Source organism: Neomonachus schauinslandi, chromosome 6, assembly GCF_002201575.2.
Source record: "Neomonachus schauinslandi chromosome 6, ASM220157v2, whole genome shotgun sequence".
NCBI lineage: Eukaryota > Metazoa > Chordata > Mammalia > Carnivora > Phocidae > Neomonachus > Neomonachus schauinslandi.
The window spans coordinates 138836003-138848515 of NC_058408.1; positions in this window are offsets into that span (position 1 = coordinate 138836003).

The following is a 12513-nucleotide window of genomic DNA, read 5'->3' on the forward strand; positions in this document are numbered from 1 at the left end:
AAAACTTACATATAAAGACTAAAATGTTGGAAATGGATTGAAGAGTATTACTCCAAGGAGGAAAGAATACAAAATAGGATCAGGGCAAAGGTACTGATATAAATGCCCTTGAAAGAGATTCTGGAGATAATGTGTAAACTAGCAAACTTACCAGCTTCCCACCACACTGCCGGAACTGCTTGATGGCCTGATGATTTCCAGGCAGAAAAATCAAAACCCTTTATTACTGTTGAAGCCAAATGCAGGACAGATGCTGTTTAACAGCTCCAAACTTCAGGCTGAGGGCCTTACTTTTTTTTTTTTTTTTTTAAGATTTTATTTATTTATTCATGAGAGACAGAGAGAGAGACAGAGGCAGAGGGAGAAGCAGGCTCCCAAGGAGCAGGGAGTCCAATGCGGGACTCGATCCCAGGACCCCGGGGTCATGACCTGAGCCGAAGGCAGATGCTTAGCCGACTGAGCCACCCAGGTGTCCCTGAGGTCCTTACTTTAAAAGGGACTTTTCTTAGGAAGACTTGTTTCACAGTTAAAGTCAGCGTTGTTAGTAGCAGACCTACTACTTCTATTACCTGTACCACGGCGCCTTCCACAGTGTCAGCACCGAGCCAACGGTTCATAGTGTAGATCCCACTTTTTCAGTTCACACTTGTCAAGTCAGTTCCTACAACTGCAGTTCTGATTAATCCACAAATGGATTAATCCACAATGTATGGGGACCCAAAACATTCTCATCACCACCAACATGGTTTCATGACAGCATGCAATGAATGAGCCAGACTCATTTGAAGAGAAAACAAGATGATGACCACTATAATACCATGTAAAAGAAATATAATCTAGCCTTGATGCATTTCCGGGTAATGAAATGAAGCACTCTAGACCCTCTCAAGTTGCATCTTAGAAACTTTAATGAAATTGCAAAAACCTATGAAATTGGTTTTATAGAGCATGAGTGGGGGGAAATAGGAGGATGATAAGGGAAGGAAAAATAACACTCCTTTAAATACCATTTTATATAGGTCTATATCAGTCAGGATTCAGTCAGAGATCCAGAACCATTAGGATCTCTCTCTCTCTCTCTCTCTCTCTCTCTCTCTCTCACACACACACACACACACACACACACACACACAGATTTGTTACAAGGATTAGACCTTATGCTGTGGTGGGAGCTGATAAAAACAGTCTGTGTAAGGCTTTGTATCTGATGCTAGACCTTGAAATCTGCAGGCTGGCAGTTGAGAAGAGGGGTTGTCAAATGGTGACTGGAGTCTGTGTCAGTCTCACTGTCTCCAGCTTTAATGATGTGGGTATCATGCAGGAGAAGCTGACGCCCTGTGTCCCAGAGATAAGTGCACATCTGCAGGAGGAGTCAGAGAGCTGAGGGAAGATCCAGGGGAAGGTGAAGCAGCTGTGGGCTGCCTGCCCACACCACACCAAGGAGGTGAGTCAGCAGACAAACAACAATGTGCATGAGCTGCAGAAGCACCCAGAGACCCTTACCCAATCTTCTGAGCGTAAAAAGATTACATGTCTGCTGCTGCATGTTTGCGCTGCACATCTCACACAAAAATGTCTCTTGTGGCACACCCTCGCTGGAAACATATAGGGGAGGGAATTATGGGAGATGTAGTTCAGCCCAACCTATTCGACACACTACAAAGCCTCTGCAGTCGATGGATTCCCTGTCAACTTGGCACACATACACATCTCTTTAAATTACACTTAATTTCCAAATGAAGGCAATTAAAAGGTCAAGTTTCCACCTAATACGTACAATTATCCCATATATAACTAAAACCACATTAATCATATTCCCAAAAGAGGCTATGAAATCTCTTTCTCATCTTTGGGTGATGTTCATTCCTCTTTGAGCTAATTTATACTCTCTCTTTTGTACCCTATAATTTAACTACTGAGATGATAGGGGAATAAGAAGGGGAAGAAAACAGGTTTTTGGTATATATATAAAAAAACATAAATATAAACATATTCATATAAAATAAGAATTACTCATAACGGCTTTAGCCCTTATTTCTGCAACTGGTCATATGGTCATAACTTGTATATATACCACCTTCTACTACTAGTTTCATATTCCCCTTACCCTCAGCCAGTGCCTCAGCTGGGTGGTTTCTTTGGTGACTCAAATGTTTGTTCCAGGAGAGTCTGGGACATTAGCAATACAGCCTAAATTGGGTTGTTGTAGTTTTCCATTCACTGTGATCATAGGACCTGGAAGCAAGACTAAGAAGCAGCCCAGGGGACATCCTGCATTCTAGACATACTCCTCCTTGCTCCCACTGAGTAGTAGCAATCCAACTCTCCTTGATGTTCCCTCCATGGTGAAAACAGTGCAGTGGAATCAAGCTGCCACAGGAAGCTGACTTATGCCCTTAGGGAATGGTTCCACATCGGGTGCTCAGTTGGTCTCTGCAGTTGGCAGGTAGGACACTCAACAGTGGCTTTGTTGTATTCGTCTTGGTGAGTGGAAGTCCATGTTTCTTATCCCATGCTTAACCTCCCATCCTTGCTGAGGTGGCCATCTTGTGAGCCCACTGGGCAATGATAAGAGTGGTCGGGGAAGGAGGCTGATAGACATCCACAAAATGGGTCATCTTATCCAGCTGATTAAAATTCTGTACGTAGGTTGCCCTCTGAAGAGCATTTACATGGGATGCAAATATATTTATACTCTGTTCCCACTCAGAGGGCTCTATCCACATACTTCCTCTTCAGACCTCCTTGTCACCAATCTTCCAGTCACGTCTTTCCAAGTTCCTGACCATACAGCCAAACCATTAACCATATCTCAGGAATCAGTGGATACCCATATCTCTGGCTACCTCCACTTTCAGGAAAAGCAAACAACCTGGTGCACTGTTGCACATTCTGCTCCCCGGAGGCTTCTCTTCCCTGTTTTGCAGGGTCATCTTGGAATGGGGCCATAGTGCTGTCCACATCCAGGTGCTACCAGTAGATCATGCAAAACCATCTGGAAACCAAACCAGAATTTTTTTTTCCTTAGCAAACTGGTCAGAGAATTCTTCATGAGGCCACAAGTGATAACCAGGGGAAAAATTGCTGTATAAGTAGGGCCATGGTCATCTGGACCACTTCCTTATGCAACTTACTTGCATCTCCAGAATCTTCTTGAGCCCAGTCTCGTATATATGAAGTGCGGCTGGGCATGCCCGACTTAATGGATGACTTCATGCGTCACACAACACCAGGTCATTAAGCACAGCTTAGGTCTCATGGTAATGTGGTGGTCCACTGTCAAGCATTCAGTGTACACTAAGGCCACATGGTAAGTAAGAAGCTGCTTTAAAAAAAAAAAAAAAAGCATAGTTTTATATATAGAATTTTATATGGCTTTGCTCCAAAATCCTGAGAGTCTGTACTGCAGCTCTTGTTTAAGAGGTTTCCAGGTGCTCCAGACAGTAACGCTATCTTCCCCTCAACACGTCATACACCGTTGAGTCTGCTGGGTCATAGGGCCCAAGTGGCAGACCAGCGTATACCACAGCCTGAACCTGCTACAAAACCTTCTATTGTTTGGAGACCCACTCAAAATTGGCAGCTTTTTGGGTCATTTAGTAAATGGGTCAGACTAGTGGACAAAAATGAGGTATATATTGCTTCCAAATTCCAAAGGGGTCTACTAGGTCTTCTACCCTTTATTGGTGGTAGCATGGGGCCAGATGTCACAACTTGTTCTTCACATGGAAAAGATATCTTGACGTGCCCCAGACCTCTGAATGCCTAGAAGTGTCTCCAAGATGGCAAGCTTCTACATTTTTGTGGGCCTTCTTTACCCCTCCTGGCCCATATGTCTCTTAATAACGTGCATAAAGATGTTAATACTTCCCGCTCAGCAATCAGCAGAATATCATTAAGGTATTAGACTAGCATGATGTGCTATGGAATGGAAGGGTAATCAAGATTTCTGCAACCAGATTATGACAGAGAGGTAGAGAGATAGATCTTTCAGCTAAAACAGTGAAGGCATATTGCTGGCTCTGCCTGCTGAAAACAGACTGCGCTTGATAATCTTTTCAAAAGATCAGCAAACCATGGCCCAAAATAAAAATCTGGCCCACCACCTGTTTTTATAAATAAAGTTTTATTGGAACGCAACCCTTTTCATTCATTTACATATTGTCTATAGATGCTTTTGCACTACAATGCAGATTTGAGTTGTTGTGACAGAGATCTATGGCCCACAAATCCTAAAATATTTACCATCTGGCCATTTACAGAAAAGTTGCTGATCTCTGATAATGAGGAAAATACATTTGCCTTATTAATAGCTATGAGCCAGGTGCAAGAGGATATGTTGATTTGCTTCAGCAATGAAAGCACATCTGGAACAATGGCTGCAATCAGAGTTACCACCTAATTAGGTTTACAAAAATCCACTGTGGTTATACAAGTTTCATCTGTTCTCTGTAAGGTAAATAAGCAAGCTGAATGGAGATGTGGTAGGATTCACCATGACTGCATCCTTTCAGTCCTTAATAGTGGCACGAATCTCGGGAATCCTTCCATTAATATGACATTACTTTACTGTTTTCATAAATAGGTGCAGTTCTAGTAGCTTCCACTTGGTCTTTTCTGCCATACTAGCCTTCACTCTATGAGTCAGAGAATCAATGTGGATTCTGCCAGTTGCTGAGTGTGTCTACTCCAGTTACGCATTATAAAACTGGGCACACACCCACAGGCTAGATTCAGGTACCCACTGGGACCACTATGAAAAGAACCTGAGCCAAAACTCCATTGATCTCCTGACAGCGATTTTTTTAAGGCCCTACTCTGACTGTTGGGTTACAGTGACATTCTGGGTCTCTAAGAATTAGTTCAGTTCAGAGCTAGTATCTAGGAATCCCTTAAAAAGTCTGACTCTTTCTCTTTCCCCAGCACAGAGTCATCCTGGTAAATAACAACAAATCCTTTGGAGGAAGGCTAAAAGGAAGACCAACAGTATAAATATTTGGCAGTATGGCATGGTCCTTTCTCAAGAGTACCTGGCTTCCCCTTTATTCAAGTGACCCCAGGTCTGTGAAATGACTCAAGTCTGGGAAATGACTGAGTAACTGAGGCTGTCTACTTTGGTGATTCAAGTCGGACTTTTCTGTTCATCAGATCAAGTAAAACATTAGTGGTGACACCCATCTGCTTTAACTGTAGGGACACTATGATTAACTAGCTAATGCCGAAGATCTCTGCAGGTTAGGCTACTCTAATTACTGCTTTGCCTCTGTTGCCCATTATGGTAACTAAATCTACCTTGACTTTGGTAATTAAATGCTGCCGCTTGGCCCCTGCCATCCTATGATCCCATCATCCCCATCCCCATTTAAGGATCCCAGTTCAATGGTAGCAGTTCCCAACTGCAATTACTTGCCTAGAGAAGAGCCACCACAGAACTCTTCAGGGATGCTGGGACTTCCCTCGTGACTCTATTTCTCACTGCTTTGGTAAAGAGTGTATCCCGTGGGTCCTCCTGAATATAGTGCGAGGCTGGGTGAGCAGGTCTTATATGATTAATCCACAAATATTCCAATTTCCTGAATAGCTTCCTCTATAATATATGAAAGAAGTTTGGCATTTCTACTTCATGTAATGAGAGGTGCCTTTGGGTCCAGATTTTGGGTCAACCAATCAAACAAACCATTAAATCTATTCCCTGCTCATTCAACACACTGAATCTGGAATCTCTGATTAGTGAGCCAATATTTGGCCCAATCCAACTTTATATTCCTTCCATCCTGATCTTGCATCCTTAAGATCTATTCCCAAACATATTCTCTAAGTTTCCTTATAAATGGGCAAAATCATGCTGGGGGACACATTACCTTTAAGAAAGCAATACTAAAACTGATAGCTGACTTCTCAAAAAAAAATGAAAGCCAGCAAAATGGAATAACATCTTTAGGGTACTGAAAGAAAAATACATACCAACCAAAAGTTCCAGTGAAATATTATTCAACATTGAAAGTGAAATAACTGAATAAAGAGATAAAGATAAAATAATACATAAAGGTAACAATATCTTTCAAAATAAAGGTGAAATAAGGATGTTTTCAGGCAAAAAAAACAAACCCTAAAACCAAAAAAACAAAACTCAAGAGGCACCTGTGTGGCTCAGTCAGTTAAGTGTCTGACTTTGGCTCAGGTAATGATCCCAGGGTCCTGGGATTGAGCCTCGTGTGGAGCTCCCTGCTCAGCGGGGAGTCTGCTTGTCCCTCTCCCTCTCCCTTTGCCCCTCCTCCCACTTGGGCTCTCTCTGTCTCTCAAATAAATAAAATCTTTAAAAAAAAAAACCAAAAACTCCGGGGAGTTCTTTAGGGCAGAAGGAAAATAACCTAGAAAGAAATCAGGAATTGAAGGGAGGAATGAAGAACAGAGGAAGTAAATATGTAATAAATATAAATGGAAACTTGCTGCTCATAATAATAATAGTAATGTCTTGTGGGGTTTAAACTATATATATATTCCATTTATATAAAGCATCTGATAACAATCCAAAGAGCAAAAGGCAATTAATGAAATTAAGATATTTTAAGGTCCTAGCATTATCAGAGAAGTGATAAAGGTAATAATTTGTATTAAACTATGTCAAGGATATATGTTATACTCTCTAAGCTAACTGTTAAAAAGAAAATAATGTACAGTTATCAATTTTTAATAAATATATAATAATATATAATAAATATAACAATATTAAATAATAATAATGAATTAACAAATAGAAAAAATGGAAATAAAAAAATCTTGATTAATCCAAGGAAGGTACGATATGAATGAAAAGGAAACAAAAAACATAAAATAGAAAACAAATAATTAGATGGTAAACAAAAATCCAAATATATCAGCAATTACATTAAAAGGATTAAATATTCCAAAAAGAGAACTAAGACTGTCAGACTGGGCAGAAAAAAAACCAAAAAACAAAAAAACCCCATATGTTGTTAACAGACATGTCTTATTTTTTAAGCACATAAAGTTGAAAAGTAAAAAGATGAAAAAATGTACTGTGCAAACAGCAACCAGCTATATTACAGGAGACACAGTAGAATTTAAGGCAAGAAGCATTATTCTCATAACAGGGACATGCATAAAGATAAAGGAGTCAATCCATCAGTAAGTTACCAAAAGTCAAAATCTGAATATACACATAACATAGCTTCAAAACAGAACAAAAATTGGCATAATTAACAGTAAGGGGAAAAAAAAGCCATAATCATAGCAGATGACTTCATCACATCTCTCAAAAGCTGACAGAACAAGCCAATCATCACTAGGGGTATAGAAGATCAGAACCACGAACTTGACTTTTAGAACACTGCATCTGAAGATGACAGAATACATAGTACATCATTCCACGAATATGAAGTTCAAAATGAGGCAAAACTAATGTATGATGTTAGAAGTCAGAACAGCAAGAGCCCATGGCAAGGGTTGGGGACTGGGAATGGGCATTAAGAGGCTCCTTCAGAATGCTCTTTCTTGATGTGAGTGCCCACTGTCCCTGCCATTCACTTTGTGATAATTCACTACGCTTTACACATACGAGTTTTCTGTGTTTATTATACTTCTATTAACATTTTTACATGAAGAAAGGGGGAAACCTTTGGGTTTCATAGCATTGAAAATTACTGCTTTCCATGATCTGACTCCTGGCCACCTCCCTAACTGCATATGCATTCAACTGCTTTCCTCAATCACCTACCTACTCCAGCCACGCTGCCTTCCTCACATACGCCAACGTCTTTCCCATCAGAAGGTATACGCACTTGCTGTTGTCACTGCCAGAAGTGTTCTCTCTCCTCGGCGCAAAGCTAATTTCCTTGCTGTATTATGTGGCACCTCCTCAGAAAGGACTTCTTTGTCCACTTGATTTAAAATAAGACTTCCCCAAATCATCTTCTCTCCCCTTACTCTAGTTTACTCTTTATATAGTGGGCCTTTGGTCTTTCCCTAGGATGTAACGTGTGTGTGTGTGTGTGTGTGTGTGTTGCTCAATAAAGATTTTATTACAGAATGAATATTGAGTCTTTGGAATTTCCTTAGGCTTCCTTTGTGCCTTGGTACATAATCAAATTTTGTGAATGTTCCATCTATGCTTGAAAATGTGGTATCTTTGATTGGTATAAATTTCTACATAACTTTTAGTTCAAGCTTGTTAATCATGTTATTCAAATGCCCTGTATCTTTTCTTATTTTCAGAGCTTGATGTATCTGTTCACGTTAGGGGTGAATTAAAACCTCCAAGTACTTGGGGCACCTGGGTGCCTCAGTCGGCTAAGCGGCTGCCTTTGGCTCAGGTCATGATCCCAGGGTCCTGGGATCGAGCCCCGTGTCAGACTCCCTGCTCAGCAGGGAGCCTGCCTCTCCCTCTCCCCTGCCCCTGCTGCCCCCCCCCCTGCCTGTTCTCTCTCTCTGTCAAATAAATAAAATCTTAAAAAAAAACCCTCTAGGGGCACCTGGGTGGCTCAGTCGGTTAAGCGGCTGCCTTCGGCTCAGGTCATGATCCCAGGGTCCTGGGATCGAGCCCCACGTCGGGCTCCCTGCTCAGTGGAGAGTCTGCTTCTCCCTCTCCCTCTGCCTGCCTCTCTGCCTACTTGTGCTCTCTCTCTATCTCTCTGTCAAATAAATAAATAAAATCTTTAAAAAAAAAAAAACAAACCCTCTAAGTACAATAGATTGTCACTTTATCTCTGTAGTTCTGTCAGCTATTGCTTTCTATATTTTGTGTCTATACCATATATTTTGTCTATATCAAGTATATTTACGAACATAAAAATTATGTCTTCTTGATCCACTATTATTTTGCCAATATGTTATATCTGTTTTTACCTCTTGTGGTGTTTTTCATCTTCATTCTATTTCGTCTACACTTGTTAACCTGGTTTTTCTTTGTTTCATATTTCTAAGGTACATCTTTTTCTATTCTTTATTAGAGCCTATCTTTACCCTTTTGTTTTAAATATGCCTTTTCTAGAAAATATGGTACTAGGTATTTTAAAAAATCCATTCTATGCATCTCTGGCTTTTAATTGGTGAGTTTAGTCCATTTCTGTTTATTATAATTAATACAAAAACCTATTTTGTTTTCTATTTCTCGTGCTTCAATATATTTTTTACCATATTCCATTGGATTGAGCAAAATTTTTTGTATACTTTGTATTTTTATTTTTCTAGTGGCTATTCGGAATTAAACACTACATTTCCCAACCACCAGATGTGGTCATGTAAGTTCTGGCTGATGAAATGTTAGCAGAAGTGTGGAACTTTCAAAAAGAATTTGTTAAAAGGGAAGAAGCAGACCCTTTTCCCCTTGCTTCCTCCTGCTACTTTTCCCAAAATTGGAAACTGGACGTGTAGCACCTATGTGGGACCACAGAGTGATTTTGAGTATGGCAGTGATAGATGGTATACAGAAAGTTAAGAGTGTATCTCTATGATAATGTCCTAATACTAGTCCTGGCTACTGACCAGGCAAAATTCTTTTACCTGAAAGGGAAAGAAACTTTTTAAAGTCACTGTTATTTGGGATTTTTTTTGTCACGTGCAGCTGCTGGACCTAATATGGTATGGCTCAATTCCAGGGATTATTTCTTTTATTGTAATTAATCTCTTAGCCTATGCGATGAATGTGTATCTCCCTTGGTATGCACCCAATTAATTTGTGGCACTTGGCCTTTTTGTCTGGACTTCTTCCACCCTAATTCCCACACACAGTGGGTTTCCTCAAAAGTAGAGCCTGAGATGAAGACTGTGACTGTAAGTAGTTTACTTCAGATCCTGGGAAGTGAGGGTGTAGGGAGAATAAGAACGAAGGAACAAAGGCATAAGAGGGCTACTGAGGTCACTACTGTGGTCAGTAGGTACTTGATCCTACTGGGACCTCCCGAAAAGTGCTCAGAACACTTCCTAGAATTGTTTCCCACCACAGAGACAGGACACTGGAGTATTTACCCATTAGATTCCAAACCCTGTTGGCTAAGAGTTGTCCTCATGGGTTCAACTCCACCATGCTTTTGGAAGGAGCAGGCTCCCCATACAGAATTTTCAGGGGCAGAAATTCTAACGGGAGTAGCATGAGACTGAGATGAGAAGCTGTCACCATGAGGTGAGTCTGAACTTGCACAGAACTGCCCACCACAGCTGCAACCGCAATCAGAAATGGGCAAAGGGAATGTGGTAGCGGACACCAGTGGAACCTGCTATTCTGGCCGAGGAGTTTTCACAGTTGCTATGTAAGTTTCTGAAATCTATCAGCTTCCTCCTCGTTGCTATGGCAGCTGTAGAGCTGAGTTCCGGAAATGAAGTGTGTAGTCTATGCAAATTCACCATTTTATCTTGACCCAAACTCCCAATTTTAGAAACTCACTTCTCCCTGAGCTTTTTCACATGTTTTCCTATCTCTTTGACTGCTTTTTTCCAGTGAATTCCTCTTCCCTATTCCGGCCCTTAAATGCAAGGAGTCCTCATGTTTATATTCTTTCTTTTTTCTTTCACTATACTATCTCACTGAACCATCTCCCTCATTTCCGCATCTCATTTACCACCTATAAGAGATAACTTTTCCAATCTTTATTTCTAGCCCAGATCTCTCTCCTGATTTCTAATTCAAATTTATCACCCCATACTAGACATGCTCACACAGATTCATCATACAGGTCAGCAAATCTAACATATTAAAATAAAAAGATCTTATCTTTCCATATCTCAGTTATAAGCAATCTCAGTCTTCACCTAACCTCATGCAAGCTAGAAACTCCACAACATCTTTGCTTTCTTCTTTTCTCATATTTAATCATTTACAAAAGTTGGGTTGCTCTCACCACATCTTTCAAGACTACTCTCTCCTTTCTATTCCCATAGTAATTAACCTTTATAATCTTGTCTGAGTTTTTTTTTTTTTTTAAAGATTTTATTTATTTATTTGACAGAGAGAGACACAGCAAGAGAGGAAACACAAGCAGGGGGAGAGGCAGAGGGAGAAGCAGGCTTCCTGCTGAGCAGGGAACCCGATGTGGGGCTGGATCCCAGGACTCTGGGATCATGACCTGAGCTGAAGGCAGACGCTTAACGACTGAGCCACCCAGGTGCCCCTTGTCTGAGTTTTTAAAGAAGTACCAAAAATGGTTACTTGCCTCTAGTTTCTCCCCTTGCCAAATAAAAGGCATAGTGTTTATACCAGTATATAATTTAATCAAGAAGTTTTACATGGTTTGTTATGAAAGCCCCTATCCTTCCTCCAAAACTCCCAATTTCCTGCTCCACAGAAGAATCTCTTTCAACACCTTGAGCAAACTCTTATTAACTTCCTTTCTTTAAATAATATGCCCGTAATTTCACTTCATGCTATTTCTGTTGTAACCAATATCTAATGTTTCCTCATGACAGATGATAAGGATTTAGCTTCTCTCTCTCTCTCTCTCTCACACACACACACACACGCCCCGCCCCCACTTCCACCACATATCCATCCTTTCATCTTCCCAATATAGTAGCAATAATGTAACTTTAATTAGATCAGTGTTTACATTACTACAGTTATATAGACATATTTGTAGTCGAGCCATGTATGTATTATGATTACTTGTTCCTACAGAATATTTTATTTTCCTTGGTGTTCATAATGATCTCATTTTTTTCTTTGCTTAGTTTTCTTTGTATTTATCACTAGTTCAACCTCAGACTCTCCTATCTTGTAAATCTCCTCAAACACATAGATAATCCATCTGTAAGTTTTATCTTCTTGGGGACATCTCTTCTGACCTGTTCCACTCTGGACTGGTTGGTTGGCTGTCCCAACTTGATGCATAGTTATCCTGGAATTCTGCTTCACCAACACCCTAGGAATTTCCTTCACCTCCTTCTGATGATGCGCCCTCTGATCTGATTCCTTTATCCCTTTTCCCTTTGGTTTACTCCCTGAGGTTTCATGGAGCATGTCTTCTGATAGCTTCTTGAGAGTGCAAGGTAGGAGAAATTTTCAATACCCTGCACAACTGAAATGATTTATTTTATCCTCATACTTGACAATTTCTTAGTATAGAATTTTAGATTGAAATTATTTTCAGAATTGTAAAGGCATTGCCCCAGTGCCTTCTTAGTTCCCATGCTGTTGTAATTCTTAATTCTCTGTATGGACTTTTCTTTTTTTCTCTCGTTGGAAACTGTGTAGGATCTTCTCTAAACGCGGTGTTCTGAATTTCACAGTAACATCCACTAGAGTGAGTCTATTTTCATTCATAGTTCTGGCATTTAATTGATAATTCATGTCTTTCAGATCTGTAAAATTATATTGAATTTTTAGTTCAATGATTTCCTCTCTCTGTTCACTCCAATTATTCAGATGTTGGATCCTGGATCAGCACTCTAATTTTTGAAAAACTTACCCATTTTTCATCCCTATATCATTTTTGTCCTAGTCTCAGAGAAAATATTTCAAATTTATTTTCTATCCTTTTTACGTTGTTTTTCATTTCTGTT